The following is a 21,043-nucleotide window of genomic DNA, read 5'->3' on the forward strand; positions in this document are numbered from 1 at the left end:
TCGTGCACTTAAGTTAAATTCTACCATGGGAGCAGTGAGCGTGATAAAACAATCCGCCCAAAGGCAAAAAGCACTCCCTTTGCTTGAACATTCAACTACATCACCAGTTCTTTATCAACTGATAAAGTTACTGGAATCATTACACATGTCAGTTACCATTTATCCCCATCACTCACTGCCAAGACTGTTTTCTTTAGAAGGTAAGTGTACATTTTGATGTGGGACTGTATTTGTTCTACATAACAACATATTCAATATAACACATTTCTTTCTATTTTGCTTCCAAGAAGGCAGACTTTTTGTGAAGTCCTTTCAAAGCTTTTCTTTGGACCTCGGCTGCTTTTTCACTCATTTTCAGTCCAGTCCTTGAACCTGACCACAGGAATGTTTTGTTAATTTCACCTGACTCACAAGTCATTCAAGCCTAAAAAGGCAATTACCTCAAGACAAAGAACCATTTGTATCTTTAGGCATGACTTTACTAATGGCCGATTACAAACGCACATAATTGGTTCCCAGTTCTTTAGTTGAACAAAGAAAACATGCCAAAGATAATATGCTCTTGCAGTGGTGTTCAGTGTGTCCTTCAAAAATTGAGGAAACTGGACAATCAGAGGAGAAAAGCAAAAAACTAAATATTTACAGCAGATGAACAAGTCACGCCCTTAAGAAAGCGGTAAAGATTCATCAAAAACCTGACACAGGATACAAGTGGACCTTCAGATGATCCATCTGCTGTTCACTGAAGCCTCGTCAGAAATGGTCTCAGTGGAAGGGTGGCTGTCAAGAAGCCATTCTTAAGGAAAAAGGCTGAGGTATGCCAAACTACACAAGAACTGGACTGAAGATCAGTGGCAACAGATCTGATGGAGTGATGAATCCAAAATATTTGGTAAAATTGTCATAAATATGTATGGAGGTGGTCAGAAGAGAGTCCCTACAGTGAGAGTCCACAGCCATCTGTAAAACACGGAGGAGGCTCTGTCATGGTTTGGAGCTGCTACTTAAAGAAATGGCAAGAAAACTTTGTCTTTAGTGTTGAAGAATAAAGGTGGTCATGGCTGGTTAAAACTATACAAACTCTGTCTTTGCCTTATGTATTATATTTCCATATTTCCATAAGCTGTTGCACTCATTTCCCTTTTTCCTTTAAAAATATGAGAAATGCGGCGGTTGCTCAAGACTTTCCGACTCTGTATTATGTGTTTAGCTACTGAAAATCCAAGCTTTTCTCTGATGTACTTACCCATATTTAAGCCCTTAATATTCATTAGCATGAATGTAGTCCAAGACTTATCAAATATAGACTTTGTCAAAGCACCTCTTGATTCAAAACTCTTTCAAGATAACAATACCACAGCACCAGAAACAAGAAGAGCTTTTCTGTCATCTTTATGGGGTCGTACCTGTTAGACCACCATGGTGCATTATAACCATTATGCACAGCTTCCATTATAAGAGTCCCACACAAAGTATTTGAAAGGTCATATGTATTATATTTCATTCAAAGGATGCTGATGTTTATAAAATAAGCTCATGCTCAAAACAAAAAGCTTTATTGTTCCTCATGAACTTCAATTACTGAAGCAAGGACGACCTCGTCACACAGTTTCACATACAGCTGCATCAATAGTTAAGCCTCAGGGAGTATTGTGGCCACCCTCTGCCTCTTACCCTCTTTCTAATTCAACAGCTGCTGCTTGGCTCTGCCAGTTTCCCGAACATTTGTTAAGCTTGGCACTAGACTAAAAGAAATTGTGTTTTCCGTCCATGTTTGGGGACAACTAAGAGAATGAGTAGCATGGCAATGAGGTGTAGTTGTTACTGCAACCAAAAGCAGCAACATATTGGGAGCATTAGCCATAGGATGCCAGAGCCATGGGAAAGGATTTCAGGGTGAGCACATTTCCAAAAAACCTCAAATTTAGGTATGCTAAATGTTACATTAGCCATGTTAGTCATAAATATAGCAAAAATGACATGTTTTTCTTTTTACAGAAATATATTTTTGCAGGTGTACGCTAATGATGGATGTTCTGTTTTTCTTAGGAAGTGACACTAACCCCCACAGAGATGTAAAGGTGTATTGTGTCTGCCTGTGCAGGTTTTCTGCATAAACAAATGTAAATCAGCAGCTCAGATCCCATTTCACTGCGGTGGTTCTTAATTACTTTGACTCTTTAGCTGCATCTCCAACAAAAAGTGTTGACAGTGCAGGATGAATTCAGGGAGGACTACTTCAGTGGCAATTGCTTCTTTCTGCTCCAATGAATGATAAAGACATAGGAGGACTTATGCGTGCGTTATGTGTATGTGTTCATCAATATTCTCTCTACCGGGAATGATCAGACTTGATAATTAAGCTTGTGTTATAAATCAGGTTATATGGAGTTTACTTGTATGCCTATACTGCATTTCGTGTTAGATAAAGGTTTTGCTACCCATTGCATGTTTACCTTTTTGCTTATTATAACTGCTATAGTAGAAGTCAGTGTTTACAACGAGGGAAGCTTTATCAGGTGTGATCAGATACTCCCCATTGTCATGTTCCACTTTGTCCAGTTCAATTTTACTTGTCTGAAAAACTCCCCTGTTTTACTGCCCGATACAGACAGCCGGCCTTTTTCTTATGTAATTGTTATCCTGTCAACCTGTCAACAACTGTAAGACAGGCAGGCTTTGACCAGACTGCCTTTAGGTGCCTGCATTTTCTAGTTCCTGTGTCAGAGTACTCTGCCTGATCAAATGTTGGAGTCTCTGGACCTTCCAGGATCAGATGCCTTTACAGAGTTTTGGGTTTTTGTTTGTATTAAATTTTACAATCTGTTTGCATGGTCACTTAATGATGGGTAGAGAACTCTCACAGCTCTAAATATATATAACCAGTATTCTTTGCTAAGCTTCGCAACTGTAACAAAACATACTGGGGTATTCTGAACTTTAGCGATATCAAAATATAAAGTGTATATATATAAAAACACACCTGGATTTCGTAAAGTGTGTTTAATTTCATCCAACAGAAAAGTCGCCCACTAGAGCCTCCAGGTCTGGTAACTAATCTACCCATGATGCTTTAGGTTTGTAAACAGTTTGAACCTTATATTTGTAGCCTTTTAGCAAATTGCACCCATTAATATGTGATGAATTAGCTAAGTCCACAGTCACACAGCCTAAAGACCTGTAAAATGTGCATTCTCCAACCAGTCTCTGATTCGTTTCTGGGCCTGCATGAATGGGGCTTTAGTGCTCTATTTATTTATTTATTTATTTTATTTAGGACAGTGCATGTTAATGAACATAAATGTAAAAAAAAATTACATGAATGTAAACATACCAGATTATAGCCAAGGGCTAATTTCCATCTGTTGTCCTTAAGCATAAAAAATAGACATAATAATTCATAAAAATTCATCATTCATTCATAATAAAAACTACATCACCAAACTTACACATACACACCATTCTGTTCCCAAATAAAACATTAAAACTATACAACTCATACATGATCACACACTTGATTTGTCCGTAACCAGTTTTTAACCTTTGCCTTAAACAAATTGAGTGTAGAGCATTCTCTAATGGGTTGAGGAAGACTTTTCCACAGATGGCCTCCCTTGACAGAGAGGACGTTCTGCCCAGATGCTGTCCGTCTGTGGGGTATAAACAAGTCTCCTCGGATTGAAGCTCGAGTGGTCCTGTCTGAGCTTTCTTTATGCCTAATGAACTGCTTTAGTGGTGGTGAAGCAAGGGAGTGTAAGACTTTATATATTAAACTCACTCTTTTAAGTTTCACTAAGTTATTGAAGTTCAGTAATTTATGTTTTTTTAACACATAAACTCCCACACGCAAGTGGTCAGGGAATATAGTGGGTTGCCAGCTACTGTATAGACCTGCTTGACTGGGGCCTAAGAGAAGTAAATGTCAGTGTAAAATTACATTATTTGCATATGAAGAAAGTTAGACATCATATTATCAATCTGTCCATAAATCCATCCATCCTTTAATTTTTTTCCACAAATAGAATTGATGCTCACGGTGGGTTTATATATAAAAAAACATGCATATATGAGTTGTCATTTCATTCATTCCCTTTGTACTGAGATTGAAGATCCATCATATGCATCATCTTTCCTGGCAGAATTGCTTGTTGTGAGCTGGTCAGAGTGGGCTTTTTTTACTCTTTTTACTTTAGAATCGAGAAAAAAAAGATAAGGATCGAGCATACTTGTATCACAGTTGACCGGCTGACTTCACTGAAGCGCTTCCCATCTCTGCTTGACTGTGAGCCAAGTAGTTTACACAGCTGGTGTAGTGCCTGTTAGGGCCTGGATGGCATATGACTGGGCAGCTAGCAAAGGCTCACCCATGCTCTGTAGAGTATCTGCACAGACACTTTGCTTGTACAAACCACAAGTCAACACCATCTACTAAAGGTTGTATTCCAGTTCCATTAAACTGCATTCTGAGTTATGATTCAGAGGAACTGTAGGAATATTTTCTTTGCATTTTATTGATTAGGCTCAGACAGCAAAACATTTTAGGTAGTGCTGTCCTCTACAAGGATGTGTCACAAACAAGAATTAAACACCACTTGCTTAAGAATATGCTTGAAAATGTGTTTAGTTATTCGGGAACATAATTTTTTGGGAGGACGGTCCTGCACGGCACTGTTTCTTTAGAGAGCAGTGAACAACTGAAAACAGCTTGCAGGTATGTGTTCATGCATTCAATGCCTTCTGTATCGATTTCTGCCTTCACTGTGTCATGATGATTGATTACAGACAGTGAGAAGAGTGACTTTTATGCTGATCTGGTGAAGCCCGCCCAGCCATGAAGTATGGGTGGGTGAAAATATATTTAACGCAGGCTTGTGTTCAAACATTTGCTTGCTTAATGCCTTGATTTTCTACACTGTTGAGTAGACATTTCGAGATTGTTAGATTTAGATTTACTGTGTTTTACCCTCAGGTCTTCTGTTTGAAGCAACACTTGTTCCCCTCCAGGCGAGGCACCACCCATATCTTTCATTCTAGCCATAACACATACTTGAGCTTCACCAGAGCTGACCAGCCACTGGAGGAAGGAAGATTAATGAAGAAAAGGCTGGGCTTGGATAGAAATAATGAGGAGATAGATTCAGCAGTCAATGAAGTAATAAATGATGGACAGTGCGGCAGCAAGGCAAGGCAAGTTTATTTGTATAGCACAATTCAACAACAAGGTGATTCAAAGTGCTTTACAGAGACATTAGAAACAAGAACAAATAAAAAGCATGATTTAAAATTGAATAAAACAAGCAAATAAACTAACTAATTAACAAACAAACAAACAAACAACAGTATATAAAATCAAAACAGATAAAATCAGAACAGTAGATAAAATCAGTAGTTAAATGTAAGTTTTGAAATTTAAGCTTAAAGCAGCGGGATGGAACTGCAGAGATGGAGGAGTGTGAAGTGAATGCATGTATGCAGGGAGGAAGAGAAACGAAAGAGAGATGACAAGAAGAATGACAAAAGTGGAGGGAGGAGAGATTTTGAGCTGGTTTGATATGTAGTTTGAAAAACACTTTATTTTTAAAAAAAGTTTTGAAACTGATTGTTTCATAACTTGTCCTATCAGCAGCAGGAAATGTAGCAAACTCTGTTTGGTCAGCATTGGGTGCAAAACTGGTTAGCCTTTTGGAAACAATCACATGTTAGGTAATTATTACAGGTTTAATTTAGTTCAATTCAGTTATATAGTAACAATTTAAAACAAGCTTTATATTGTGAGGCAAAATCTCTACAATATTACAGAGAAACCCCAATAATCACATAATCCTCTATGAAGAAGCATTTGGTGACAGTGGAATGGAAAAACTCCCTTTCAACAGGAAGAAACCTCTGGCACAACCAGCCATCCACTGTGACCGGTTGGAGTGAGGGGAAAGAAAAGAGAGTAGGGAGAGACGGGACAAACACCAAATGGGAGAGAGTCAGAGTTTAATAGTGGTGCAACGGATCAAAATTCTCACGGTTCCGATCGGATGGTTTTAAGTCACGGATCGGATTAATTTTCGGAACAGCAAAAAAGAAAAAAAGACAACATTTTAACATTTATTTATTAACTTTATAAGTATTTTTGCCTATTAAAAACATTCAACTCAAGACTCATTCCACGCAAATGTATAAAAACAAATTAAGGTGCAATATAGGGCAGTACAGGGCTTTGTATCTAGCACTCCGCTGTGATATAACGGGCGGTCACGGTCACGTAGCTTTCCGTTGCCCTTGAGGTCCACCCATTTGTAGTTGGGCAACAGAAGATGCCTGGGACAGTTCAGCCTTAACTTTAAACTTTTCCTGCTCATACATGCCTGGGTACGATCTTGTCACTGAAGTGGATGCGCAATGGGATATCATTGCGTGGCTCAAGTACGTCCATCATAGTTTAAACCCCTTGTTTTGCACAATGGAATACAGCCTCCCATCTGCAGCTAAACACCCCAGTAGCTTTTGTAATAGCTTTAGCCCGATCGGACTGGGCAGCAAAGGGCTGCTCCACTTGGACCACCAGCGCTGGCCATAACTATCACTTGACAGACCCACCACGCGCAACAGACACACATACTTTTTTTTCTTCTTTTTCGAATCTTCGGATCACGTGCGTGCCAAACTGTGGAGTGGGATCGGTTCGGATTACGGATCAACTGTGATCCGTTGCACCACTAGAGTTTAATAATTGTTAATGACTGAACATACCAGTCGTAAACCAAGTAAACCTGCAATCCGATAGGGAATAAAGTACTATGAGGTCTTTAAGATATGTTGGGGCTCTATTAAACCACATTTTCTGCTTTCATAATTTATCAAATCACCCAGTTTTAAAACTTGGTTAAAGCAAACAGTAATCTGCATGTTAACATGGAAAAGGTTTAGCAGTTCACACACTGCAGAGCTACAATTTCCAGTTTTATTACTGATCTGCTTGTTAGCATGAAGACAGCATAAACAGACTTGTACCTGTTGACACCGCAGGCAGGAAAGAGAAATAAAGGCTAAGGTGAATAAGAAAGAACATGAGAACAGGTAGAAAGTAAATTGCAGGGAAGTGGAAGGTAAAATGGTAGATGCTGAGAATGGCTGGCAGCCAGCAGAGAGAGAGGGAGCACACATGGTGTAATAGTAGCTGGCAAAGGGATCAAAGATGCTAAGTGGAGAGGATGGAAGAAGGAGCAGGAAAACAAGGGAAAAACAGAATAATCTAATAAAAATAAACCTGAAAATGGAAAAGGTTACTTGAAGACCTCAATCCATGCAGGGTGTTTTGGTATTTAAATGTCTCTGACTCACTTTTTCTCTGACTTTGTAACTGTTTATCATTCGTTCCGGTACAGTGTGTTCAGCTGAGAGGGGATAAGAGAGATGCTAGGGAGGACATCTGATAGGGGATGATGAGGTTCTCTGTTACAGAATCAATGGAGAGGAACATGATTGACCTTTCACCTTGGCGAGTCTCAGCCTTTTTTGACTAACAGAGCACGCATTAATCTTTCTGCTTCTACTCCTTCTACTGACCAAATTTTGAGGCTTTGGCTTTTATTTTCACTGAAAGCAGCACTTTCTCCATTCCACCTTTATGTCTGTGTATATACACTCGCCCTTCACTTCGTGAGTTACACTTTGCCACAAAGAATTAAGACAGTTCTGATGGAAAAAAATTGATGCCGTGTCACTACGTCCCCAATGTGCTCTGTTGGCTTAAGATCTGCTGACTGTGGAGGTCATTGTAATGTTCACATTCATTGTTCTGCCTCTGTCCCTTCACTGCACAACCTCACAGGCCTGCTAGCTCAGTCGGTAGTGCATGAGGCACTTAATTTAAGGGTTGTGGGTTCAAGGCCTGCGTTGGGCTTTCACCTTATGGTCAGTTATATTGCAAAAACTTCTGTGCTTATTGAGATCCTCACCCTTGCTCATGATCAGTTAATCAAGTGCATTTCATTAGCAGCACCTGACTGCTACTAACCCATATAATCCCTCCTGGAAGTAGTAAGAGTGTGCTTACGGCTGCTCCAGTTTGCATGTATCCCTTGGTCAAGACACGAACCCCAAGTTGCTCTCTGATACACCAACTAAAGTGTGAATGTTAGATAGAAAACATAAGAAAAAGTGAATGAGACATGTTGTATAAAGTGCTACATAAGTCCATGTTGGGTGCTGCTCCTTTAGGGACATTACCTGTTATGGAATTTTACAGTCAGGTAAGATCCTAACAGTCTTAGTCCCAGCCTTCCTAACTCCTGATGAGTGGGTGTTGTAGTTCAGGGACTAGAGGAGGTTGACTCCTAATCAGAAGGTTCTTGGTTTAATCCCCAGTTTGGTTAAAGCATTTGCGTCGCTGAGGTTTGTAGTTAGAGCATTGTGAGAGCTCCTATAGAGTAGACTAACAATCCTTTATCTTAACACCACCAACAGCCTGAACCATTTATACAAAGCAGGATGGATACATGTTGTTTATGCAAAATTCTGACCCTAAAATCTGAATGTTGAGAGAGAAATCAAGACTCATCAGACCAGGCAATGTGCTTTTAATCTTCTGTGTTTGGGCCTGTGCACGTTGGACAGTTTCCTGTTCTTACCTGACAGAAGTAGCAAGTGGTGTGGTCTTCTGCTCCTGTAACCTGTCTGCTTCATTATTTGACTTTATTATTTGGTTTTAGTAAATGTGTATTTTAACAGTTATGCATTTTACAATTACAAAACAGACCTTAGGTGATGTAACTGGTAGCCATATTGGAGATAGTTGTAGCACAGTTTTTATTTGAGATATTGTGCTTTTTCTTTTATCACTGATTTGGCTTTGTTATTATGTGCCTTTGCGTTTGGATGTCGAAAAGCTTCACATTGGGCTGCAGATCTCTGTGAGGCTGCTTTTCAGGTATGCGATGACTTCTGCAAAAGTACAAATAAAATGGTCGATTTCTCCAGCAGTTTCATTGATGTTCCAGGTTGGTTTAGTGGTCTTTATTGATCATTAAGACCATTCATACGGGAGGGAACTTCAGCAACACACTGTTACAGTGTATGATGGTCAAGCAGAACCTTTATAACTATTTACTACAACTACAAAATGAGACATAGGCAGACACAGTGCAAGAGAGCATGCAGGAAAGCAGCAGTAAAAGTGCTTATTGAGCTTCATTAGCTTGTACATTTCCACTGAGACCAGTTACTGTAAATGGAATCCAATATTTCCTCTGTAACAGCCGTGCCCACAAAGACACACAAACGCAGACAAACACAGTTCAACGTAATGGTTATCGATATATACACTGTTGCTTTTTCCCCTTAAAGCTGTGAACTGCTACTTTGTGTCTATCAAACCTGTTTTGTTAATTGAAAACTTTGGCTGTGTCATGTGAAGGCTGTGTGCAGGCAGGAGTGGTAGTAGGAGGACCCAAAGTGCAGACACTCAGAGGCAAAACGCAAACTCAAAACAGCTTTAATGCTAAACTCAAAAGGGTAACAAAACTAGGAATACAAAATAAGCTTACACAGCAAGATGAGGGTAAATCACGACACAGCCAGATGAAAACACAGGGCTTAAATACACAGAGGGAGCAATCAGGGAATGAGTAACAGGAGGGAAACACAGCTGGGGCAAATCAGGCCTAACGAAACAGGGGAAGCAAAACCAGATACATTAACATAAGACATGGACCTTCAAAGCAAAACAGGAAACATAACACAGACTGAACAAAAGACACAGACTCACATGCAGGGACTACAGAGGGAACAGAGACGTGGGACCAGGGCAGACACAGACACGGAGATATAGCCGACAGGGGAGACAGCAACTAAGGATTACACAGAGACATAAACCATAAGACAGAACTCTAACAAAGAAACCAAAGACTGGAAATGATAAATAATATAATAAACTCAAAAACCCTGGGTCAACGACCCAGGCATCCTAACAGGCTGCTCTGCATCCAGTGCACTCTTATATACGCCATATATAACCAGCGAGGAGTCTTTTTTTCTATGAGTAAATATTTACAATTAGTTGAAAAGAAATTGGCCAAAACCAATTTTACGAATTTAGGCATTTAACAGAAATGGTGTTGTTTGTCTATTACTACTAAAGCATGCAACTCTGGAGCAGAAATTGTTGCCTCTTTGTCTCATTGTAGGTTTTTTCCTGATTTTTTTTTAGCTGGATACGTAGCCTCTTAAATATCACTTTGTCAGTAAATATTTAAGTTGTTTATAAAATATACTGCATGTTAAACAAACCCAAAGAGTAAAACTGCCCTTACATGACAGTGGCTTGTCTTTTTGCACTTTATCTGCATGTAACCTGATTGAAATTACACATAATCCGCCTACTTTCAGTTTTATTGAATGTGGTGGGGACTTTAGTTTGAAAGAGGTAGAAAACAAGGTAGATCAACTGACAGTATGAAAAAAAAAACATCGGGAAAAAGAAACTTTCTCAGTCTGACAGATGACAGCCTGTGAATGAAAATATGGCAGCAGAGAGTCTGTCTGCCAAATTTCTCCAGGATGAGGGGATGTGACACTTAATAACAGCCTTTCTTATCGTACACGTATCATAGAGACACAGAGTGTTTCACGTGTGCTTCCTTCAACGTTCAGTTTGCACAGATTTAAAAGGAGGCCCAAACTAAAATGAACTACCTTCACCTTCATTTCTTCCACTTTTTTTAATGAGCTGCTCTGAGCTGTGCCGTTTCGTAGAACCTCCTATTACTCATTCGTCGCCCGCCCCAATCATTACCAGCAATATTCGAAACTCCACTGGTTTTCAGTGTAAGCTGTGCCACTTTGAAGTTGAGTGGGGATCCTTTGCAGCGTTGACAGGCAACTAATTAAATCTGATCTGGAGTTCTCGTTTGATTCGCCGTTACTGTTAACCACAGTCTCCAGGGAAGATGAAGAAAACTAACGTTAAAGATATCGTTCTTTAGCTCTTTAGTGTCGATGGGGTCTTCGCGATGAAGCTGGCTGTATGTCTTAAATAGGCGTATAAAGAGGATCGAGTCAAACAGATAGACAACCTGTGAATCTGAAGCTGTAAGCTGTTAAACTGGTGCATTAACCTCCTGCCTCCTAAATCTCTCTTAAGAATCAGCTGTTAACAATGCTCAATTTTCCTTCTGTTAGTTAAAGAATAAAAATATTGTGTACTTTAAGTACAAACATGGTGCACGTTTGAACCCATGAAGCACATTTAATGAATATATTCTCTTTAAGAGCCTTTAAAATCTCATTCGACTGATCCTTAAAATGCTCTGCTACTCTGTTTGAGGACTCAAAGTGCTTTCTTACTACAAGCCTCATTCACCCACTCACAGTGCATTTTTTCTATGCCTAAGCATGTTTAACTTAACGTTTGCACACTCAGACTCCAGTAGATATATTGGAGGCAGCTTGGGGTTCAGTGTCTTTCCTGAGTACACTTTGACATGCAGACTGCTGCAGGTACTCGAACGACAACCTTCTAATTCGTAGACGTTATCCTCTACCCACTGAACACATGTACAGTTTATTGTATATCAGCATAACTTTACACATACAGCGAGCATAACGCCCAAGTGCGTATTTATAATACAAAGGCTTAGGCTTAACTTTCCATTAAGAAATGTTGAACTTTCCGTGTCAATTTGGTGTCCTGTGAGGTTACAGTGAAAAGCTCTGCATAAAACAATCCATGCAAATCCAGCATCTTGTTGCCCCATATGCACCAATCCATAGGTCAATGATACCTTGACTGCATATTTGCAGATCCAAAACAGTTTTACATTCATCAAAATGCAACATTTGTCCCCATCGGCGAATGAAGGAGAAATTGATATCCACAGTAACAAGTCTGAACAAATGGTCTGTTTCATGAATGTGAATGAACGGAAATCAAATTTGTTCTGTAACTGTGAAATGAGAGATGTTGTTTTCTTTTCTCTTAAAATTAAACAGCACTGCTTTGCAGACTGAACGAAGAGAAGATTAGGCTAATATTTATACACCAAACACTTTGTCTTACACAGGAAGGCATTAATAATCAACAGTCTGAAACAGTCCTCCTAAGATACAATAAATAGCATTTGTCTTGAAAGTCAAACTAAGTTTTCCTTTCGTCCAATTCATTCCTACATTGATTGTGGGCCCTTTTTAAGATGCTTTGGACCGCATTTTTTCCATGTGTGCTGTAGATGCTTTAAAGGGTAATGCACATATATTAAAGGCAATGAGAATATGAGAGTCATGGGAATATGATTACTAGGAGTACTCTTTTAATATTGCTTCATATTCTACTGTTAATTAGAGCTGTTATTAAAAGAAAAGTAGTCAGTCTCTCACTTGGTTGTGGAAGATTTTGGCCCACTCTTCTTTCATTCATTGAGGTTTGCAGGCAACACAACACAGCTTTAGAGTCAGGTTGAAGTCTCGACTTTGACTGGTCCAGTAAACACTTCAGTAATTCTGTTGTAGATTTGCTGCTATGCTTCGGATCATTGCCCTTTTGCAAGACCAAGTTTCATCTGTCAGACACAAGGTTTCATGTTTGAAGAGAAAACTTTGGTATACAGAGGAGTTCATGGTCAGCACAATGGCCACAAGGTACCCAGGTCCTGTGGCTGTAACACAAACATAGATGATCAATTGTCCACCACCGTTCTTGACAGTTGGTATGAGGGTTTAGTGCTGATATGCTGTGTTGGTTTTCCCCAGACATCTCTACTGGTTGATTGATTCAATTCATCCATCCATTCGCTTCCGTTTATCCTTTTCAGGGTCGCGGGGGGCGCTGGAGCCTATCCCAGCTGTCATAGGGCAAGAGGCGGGGTACACCCTGGACAGGTCGCCAGTCTGTCGCAGGGCCAACACACAGGGACAGACAACCATTCGCACATTCACACCTAATGGCAATTTGGATTATCCAATTAACCTATCCCCACAAGCTGCATGTCTTTGGACGGTGGGAGGAAGCCGGAGTACCCGGAGAGAACCCACACAAACACGGGGAGAACATGCAAACTCCACACAGAAAGACCCCGGCCTGATGGTGGAATTGAACTCAGGACCTTCTTGCTGTGCGGCAACAGTGCTAACCACCGTGCCACCGTGCTGCCTTGATTCAATTCAGTTCAGTTAAATTCCATTTTATTAATGTAGCGCCAAGGCAACAGTTGCTTCAACGTGCACATTGTTCCAGAAATCTTGTTCAGGATGTATGTTTGCACACCTAAGCTGTAGTGCCATGTTCTTTTTAACCTCCTAAGACCCGAACTCTTCCACGACATGGATTTTTAATTTCTCTTTGATATTTGGGCTGATTGGGACCTGATGAATGTAAAAACAAAGAATTACCAGATTTTATTTTTTACCTTGTTTTTTAAGAAAAATGAGAGCCACATATGAGGATATTCATTTAAACTTTTGATAGAACCATAGCAGTATAATGTCCTCGTAAGTGGATATCAGGCCCATGTAGAGCAAAATTGAGTATTTTGGTCTAAATAACCCAAAATGTGATGTCCACATATGTGGACGCCAGGTCCTAGGAGGTTAAAGAGAAGATGCTTTCAACTGGCAACCTTTGTGGAAAGGTATGCCTGGTAATGTATACACGAGGCCTGTTGAGTCTGAGATGTAGCTCTTTGGTGATTCAAGTCATTCGAGTTTCCATACATCAAGCCTAGATAGCGCAGCATGAGACTCTTAGTCCGATAGTTCGAGCCGCACGTTGGGCATTGGTGTTTAAAGGTCTGACGATGTGGTGAATATCCAAGGTGGTGTCAATGAATGCTGCAGTCCAGCAAACTGTAAGGGTGTGTTAAGTTTTTCACAAGGGTCCAGTGAAAACCTTCACATGAATGTATATCCTATAATAATAGGCCACGAGGTTTGCTATGTGACTTGTGTCAATTCTGCATAAGCATTAGATTATTTAGTACTGCATTAAAATATAAAATTATGCATTTGTATTATAGGCATCTTTTTTAAAAGTGAACAAACCGCAAACAAACCCTCATACCCGTGTGTTTGTGTTTCTGTGTGAAAGACATATTTGGTATTCTTCACCGGTAACCAAATCAATTAAATGCACATGTGCACCCCCAAAGAATTTAAGACTGCAGGTGCAACAAAGAGAATTTAAGTGTTTGATCTTTTCCCCGCATCGGAGGACGCCTTCAGGCTCACACGCAAACAGGTTTTCTCTACAAACATATTTAATGCTCCACCTACACAAGAAAACGAATGCACACACCTACACGCATGTCTCCTCAACACCCAGCATGTTAAATTTGGTTGTCAGTGAAGCCCAAAAGGCATGCAGCTTTTTCTACCCTTTCAGTGTGTTGCTTTACTTTTTGCACCAAATAGTGACACCCCTTTCTTCAAACTGACTTCCGCAGATGCAGAGAGAGTGTCAAGGACACATCAGCAACTTCCAAGACGCCTGACGCAAGTCAACAGGAGGACAGGTGCTTCTGAAGAGCCGAACTCTGAGGTGCAGTAAATATACTTCAAGGTTCTTGAAAGGTCCCTGGATGACAGGCAGATCTCTGCCAGAACATGTGTATGTGCTAGATGAATGTGTGTGTGTGTGTGTGTGCGCGTGTGTGGTATTTAAAAAAAACAATCAAACAGCATTGTGCGTTCAGTGTTTCTCAGTTTAGAGGTCTCTAATGAACATTATTTCTCACAAGGCCTAGACATTTGGTGGCATCGCGCCGTGGCCCTACAGAAGTGTCGAGTTGAGTGGAACCACTAGAAATAATTCAGTGTACAGTCTGTGTGTTTGCATGTCCCAGTGGGACTGGAGTGTGTACGTTCAAGAGTGAACCTGCTGCGTTATAACAGGCTGCAGGATTAACCCACCTGACAGGCATTTGATCAGGTTTGTGGCCGTAGCCAAGTGAAATCAAGGGAATGTGTGACGCTCCATTAATCCATGTATTGGATCACACTGTGTATTTAGTCTGATGGTTTTTTTCTGTCACCAGTGTCACCATATATTGCAGCCAACTGGGCAGTAGCAGAAAATGAAATGATCATAAGGACTTATTGAAAACAAAGGTTAAAATTAGAGTTCATTCTGTTTTTTATAAATATACACTGGACAGTGCCGGCAACATATTTGATTCAGCTTCATGTCTCTTGTACTTCCAGTTGAGTGAGCATCCAATTCTTTCTGTGATAAAGGATCAAATCAACCATTTTACAATACGTTTACCAGACAACGACTAGCCTAGTTCCAGGCTCCTTTTTCTTTTTTTTTCTTCTTCTTCTTTCAGCTGCTCTTCTCTATCTTCAAAATCCTTTGTCCAATATATCCACTATCTGTCCTCTACACATGTCCAAACCACATTAGCCTCTCTAACTTTGGCTCCAAACTGCTCCACCTGAGCAGTACCTCTGATGTACTCATTTCTAATCTGGTGAAAATCCTAGCATTTCCTCTTCTACTTTTATTCATTTATGGGTTTTTTTTAATCCTGTCCTGTCTGGCAGCTTTTGCAATCAGAATTATGATCTGAATACAGTGTTGTGCCAAATACATTTTGCTTTTCCAGGACCAGCTCTACAAATTCTTTGCAGGCTCCTCTTGTTCGGGGTTTATCTGTTTATTTCTTCATTTCTATTTGTGTTATTTCAGTGACTACATTATGGTGGTGTGTGTGTGTGTGTGTGTGGGGGGGGGGGGGGGTAATAAAGGGATAGAGAACAAATAGAAATTTAAAACATATTGCCAACTGCTGCACCTGGAATGAAAAACAAACAAACAGCACTTACAACACAAAAACTACAAAATGCACAGGTATATAAATCAACAACCATCTTGTGGGGTCTTTGTGTGTGAGTGTGAAAGAGAGAGAGAGTGTCAAGTGTGAGTGCGTGTGTCACAAAATATACTTTCAAATGAGCGTGATGCCTGAATAACAGCCTCTAGGAGCCAGAGGTAGATCTGGCAAAACCGGGCCATCCGCAGCCCCCAAGAGTACTGAGGACCTGAGGTCACACATCTCGGTGATATCTGTGTACACGTCCCAGCAGGAGAAGGAGGGGGGTCCTAGATTGGGGACCCATGACCAAAGATTGGGAGCCCCAGAGGACAAGGTGAGACAGAGACACACAGTAAATGGACACACTGGTCTTGGTCTAAAACAAACTGCACCCAGAAACGGATGTCTCTTACCTGGACACCCCACCCAAAGGGCCTGTGGGCACGCATGAGTCCCCAAGGCACAGACAAGACTTCCCTGCTTTGACTGATGCACACTACACCGCAAGCCAGCCAAAGGGGTGCAGACCTACCCTGGGGAAGGAGGAATGCAGCCTGGGTTTCAGGCGACCAGGAACCCAGGCCCCAGACCCACTCAAAGGAGGCCAGCCTCCTGACCGGGGAACAGGACCCACTACCACAAGCACCCCAGTCCCCACCGCCACTACCTGAGGCAGAGACCCTGTTCCTCCAAAACGGCAATCGCAGTTTTCCATCCCCCAGGAAGCCGCCAGACCCCAGTAGTCCCAGAGAACACGTTCATCCACCTGCAAGGCATACAGGCAAACGAGACTACAGCTGATCACCCTCACTAAGTAATGTAATTGATCAGTGGGAACCAGAGAGAAACAAATTTATCCATTTGGGTTTTTTGAGGAGGAAGACATTCTCTCCAAACTGAAGTAAATTTCTGTATTGACTAGTACATACTTTTTTTTTGGATTTCCGGTGCATGAGGATAGTCTTCTTAGCGATGCATTAGGAAGTGAGTATAAGTGATGTAAATACTTCTATATCTACTTCATTATGTCACCTAAGATGCACAGCTTGGGAGAGGTTGGGATATAACATCTGACACAAAAAACTAAGTGGTTAACTTTAGGGATCACCCACTTTTGAGTAAAATATGCTGCTGACAGCATTAACTCTCACGCTGAAGGTATCCATATCCATATTCCAATTCACTCCTACAATAAACCAGCGTGTCACTCCGGGGCTAGAAAGGACTCCTCGTGGGTAGAAGTGAGACTCTAGCAGCTCTAATGAAACAGCAGTGTCTGATGCCCCAGGAAAGAGAGCAGTCTGAATTTTCCATGGATGAGAAGGTGTGGACAAAGGTGGGCCTGGGGTCACTCGAAATGGGAGCAGTTAATGCAGCTGTGCCTGATGATGCACACCTTAGGCCTGGAGTTTGACTCAAGGCATGCATTATGTATTTGAACAATCTTGTATTTTAGTCAGCTTCCATTTCATGTTGTGGCTCACAAACCTGATCCCAGCAGTTGAAAAGTCTACAGATCACAGCCAGTGAATGATAAAACAGACAAAAAAATGGCAAAAGAAAAATGGCAAAAAAAAAAAAACCATCAGAGACGGTCCAAAAAGACTAGAAAAGAAAAAAACAAGCAGTGTGACAAGATACCTGAGACATGCAAAATCAACACTGGCTCAGTTTCTCTCAGCAGAATTTGGAAAAGTACGTCAAATGAGACAAGAAACGCCCCTGCCGGGCCGTGACGCAGCTTTTAATATAATTGCAAATTACTGTAGGGATGCCATTCAAGCCCAGAGGTGGAGAATGAGTCACTCACGGCTTACTACCATGTTGCTATTAGCCTTCTGACCCTGCAGGTCAGGTGGGAGAACTCTTTCACACACACACACACTGCGACACTTTCAGTCTCCTTTCCTTTTCCTCTCTTAGATGACGTCGCTTTAATGTGTTTCTTTCTCTGAAACACACACACACAGCATCTTGTTTGCTTATTTATTCATATATTCAAACCTGCTTGTATGCTTTTATGTGATAATGTTGCCCCAGAGGCCTGATTATACAGGCCTGTTAAAAGAGACTTCCTCCTCAATATACATGCCACACATAGACTGTAAACTGTCTGTGTGTAAATGTTACCACGAAACACACATAAATTATACAGTTGTTCATGTGTGAATGCTCTAATGAAACCATTGCCTAAATGTGATATAGGACACTGTGAAACAATTGCGAGGTTTATTTGTAAGTCAATAAGAAAAGGGGGCAAAATATGGAAAAGCTTAAACCTTGTGGCATCAGTGTGACTCCAATCAGCTTTGTTTTGACCGTATTAAAGTTTCTATAAGCACAGACAAGTATAAGAATGATTATGACAGTTATTTTATATCAAGGTTGCTGTTTTCTCCTATTGTAGCAGCTCCTGGTGCATAATTAAAGTCTATCAGTGACAGAAACACCCACAGTGCTGCTCTCTCTGCACTGCTGGATTCATCATCCATCCTCCTCCACTAAAGGTTAGAGCGATGATACTGAACCTGTATTGAAAGATTCACAGGTCTGAGTGATAAAACAGCATGTACATTATATTCTTGTGGTGCTAGAACAGAGACATCGGATGAGAATCAATTTCAGTGCATTCAATTTCTAAGCACAAGCGCTGCAGTCCAAAAACGGCAAACTAAACAAACAAGCAAAGAGAAGGCACAGTTAAAAGTGTCTCTTTGTTACAACGTTAATATCGCGTGGTGGGATACTGATGCTGGTGTAACCCTTTTATTTCCATTTTTTTTAAAGCTGCCTTGATTTTTTTCCCCCCCTAAAGGCAATCGATACCAAGTGGATAACAGCAACTTCCGTTCAGAGAGCGTCTGTTCAGTGGAGGTGGACTACAAAAGAGCTTGCTCACACTGACAGTAAAGTAGAGGGAATTAGTCTGTGTCACATAAGAGTGAAAAATAATTAATAATTTTTAGTTTTGTTCTCATTATTGTTGGAGAAGTTTTACTAACTGACAGGATTCAGCTAGCAAAACACTTTAAAATGCTAAACTCTGCAGCGTGGCTATGCCCACCACACTGACATCCACTCAGATCTCAGTGTCAACTTTAGCCTTCTTAAGGCCACGTTTACAAAACGGAGAAAAGTAGCACGTGAGCGCAAATAGTGCTCACAGGCGTGGTAAATTTTATGAGTGATGGGCAAATGTTGTTTTCCAAACACAGACGCAGTCAATTTATTTTAATGTGAAGCGCAATAAAATAAGACATGCTTCTGTCAACATTAAATATTTGTGCAGTAAAACGGGTGTCGCAAGCGTTTGTAAATCAGCTTTGTAAACATTCGCCTCGCTATATTGTGCGCCTTAAGAAAGGAACTTGCAGATATACATATAGGTAATTCCATCCTAATTTTTAGAGCATTTCTAGCTTCACCATCTTCGATTCACATAAGGCAATGTTTGAGCATCGATGTCTCAAAGCCCAAAATTTTCCCTGGTCCATCACGATGAACAGGTTCTGTAACTTAGACAGATATATACAAAAATGTAGGACAAGTGTTACCAGAAAAGCCAAAATATCAGTAGATACTCTAATCCAAATAGAAGAAGGGTCTGGAGCTTTCAGATGGTACTCTAACTGTACCATAATATTAAATATGTGTATATTGTTATTGGTGTTTTTGATTTTTGTTGGGGTTTTCTCTCTATTACTGTTGGGTATAAGCATCTTGAGACGACTGTTATTGTGATTTAGTGCTATATAAATAAACCTGAAATGAAATGAACTGAAATTAACATTTCAAGGTTTTTGTTTTTAATAGTCTTTGAGATTTTTAAGTTCATGTGCAAAAGAAAAGGCCATCACAACCACAATCCAATTGCAGACTGGCTCAGTCATATTGCCACTTTATCGCTGCCTTCATGCACCAAAGTTGTGAGTGACTGTGTAGTAACTGTGAGTGGTGACAGATCTGGTCCCTGTCTTTGAAGCAAATGTGATTTGGCTGTTCACTGAACACAATATGCAATAATGTTAGTGGTGCCATAGTCTCCAACCAGCATAGTGGGAAGAGGACTGTTTGTATAGATGGACAGATGAATGGATGCTCTAATTGTTAACAGCATTTAGTATTCCTAATTAAAAAAAATAAGAAATAAAGCATTCTCTCATAATTTTGAGATCGATGCCACTAATCTGTTGATAGTAGCGGCCGTTTAATTACATGATGATCCGCAGGAATGCTCAGCATCTTTTTCATGACGAAACTCTTTGAGATACATCGAGACAAGATGCTTGCTCATCATTGGATTTTCCTATTTGATGTTGCAGCATCTTAACCTACAAATAAATGAAGTAGCTTGAGGTGAGAGTTGTTGTGAAGTTGAAGTAAATAAACTGAACTGATGTAACTTTTCAAGCAGAAGAGAAAAAAAACCTCACTCTTTGCAGGAGGCAAAATAATTTTTCTAAATACGTTTCTGACGCTGACTCAGTCCGAGTCGCCCACATGATGTACGTCTGGAGCAGAACCTCCGCCGTGCATTTTACTGGAAGGCATCTGGGAAGTCTTGAGTCATCAGGTGAAAGGATGGGCTGGGGTGGCAAAGGGCGGCTGTGAGATGGAGTTCAGAGAAAAGCTTGTTTGTGAATGAGATTGACTCTCTGATCGTACTAATGAGACGAGGAGGGAGCTGTAATGTGTCTTATTGGTGTCTCCTGAATAACAGGCGCAAGAAAACCCATTTTTCCTCATCATGTCTGCACATGGAGTGCAGCCAACGACAAGTTTCAGTCAAAGTATCCTTTAGAGTAATGTGTGCACTTGTGAGAAGTCATTTTCTCAGAAAACAGAGACTCTAGTATGAATATGCAGTCGATGGTAAATGGCCTGTATTTGTATAGCGCTTTTACTAGTCCTTAAGGACCCCAAAGCGCTTTACATATCCAGTCATCCACCCATTCACACACACATTCACACACTGGTGATGGCAAGCTGCATTGTAGCCACAGCCACCCTGGGGCGCACTGACATTGCTGCCCTCTGGTAATATATTTCCCGTGAAAAATATTAAAAAACTGTCAGCCAGATAAATTCACTCCAAAAGTCCCACCGAGTATCTGCTTCTGTTCACTTAGGCTCCCAACCAATAAAGAGCCAGAAGTTCACAGTGTTTACAGCTTGGCCCAAAGGGGAATGCGTCACTTATATTGTATAAAACACTCACTGTCACTTTGTTTATGATTGCTTTTATA

At 40.6% G+C, this 21,043-nt stretch overlaps 1 protein-coding gene across 3 annotated transcripts in view; it reads left to right on the forward strand.

The window, feature by feature from the left end:
• The window catches only part of htr2cl1 (5-hydroxytryptamine (serotonin) receptor 2C, G protein-coupled-like 1), a 221,281-nt gene that overhangs the window by 50,003 nt on the left and 150,235 nt on the right, over positions 1 to 21,043 (forward strand). For all 3 annotated transcript variants that reach the window (XM_085264523.1, XM_085264531.1, XM_085264542.1), the window contains exon 2: positions 14,427 to 14,521. The gene's annotated coding sequence lies outside the window, so the exon portion shown is untranslated. The remainder of the gene's footprint in view (positions 1 to 14,426; positions 14,522 to 21,043) is intronic.

Source organism: Mchenga conophoros, linkage group LG3, assembly GCF_057382185.1.
Source record: "Mchenga conophoros isolate Kocher_MC1m ecotype Shallow Benthic linkage group LG3, M_conophoros_male_GT1.1, whole genome shotgun sequence".
Lineage (NCBI taxonomy): Eukaryota > Metazoa > Chordata > Actinopteri > Cichliformes > Cichlidae > Mchenga > Mchenga conophoros.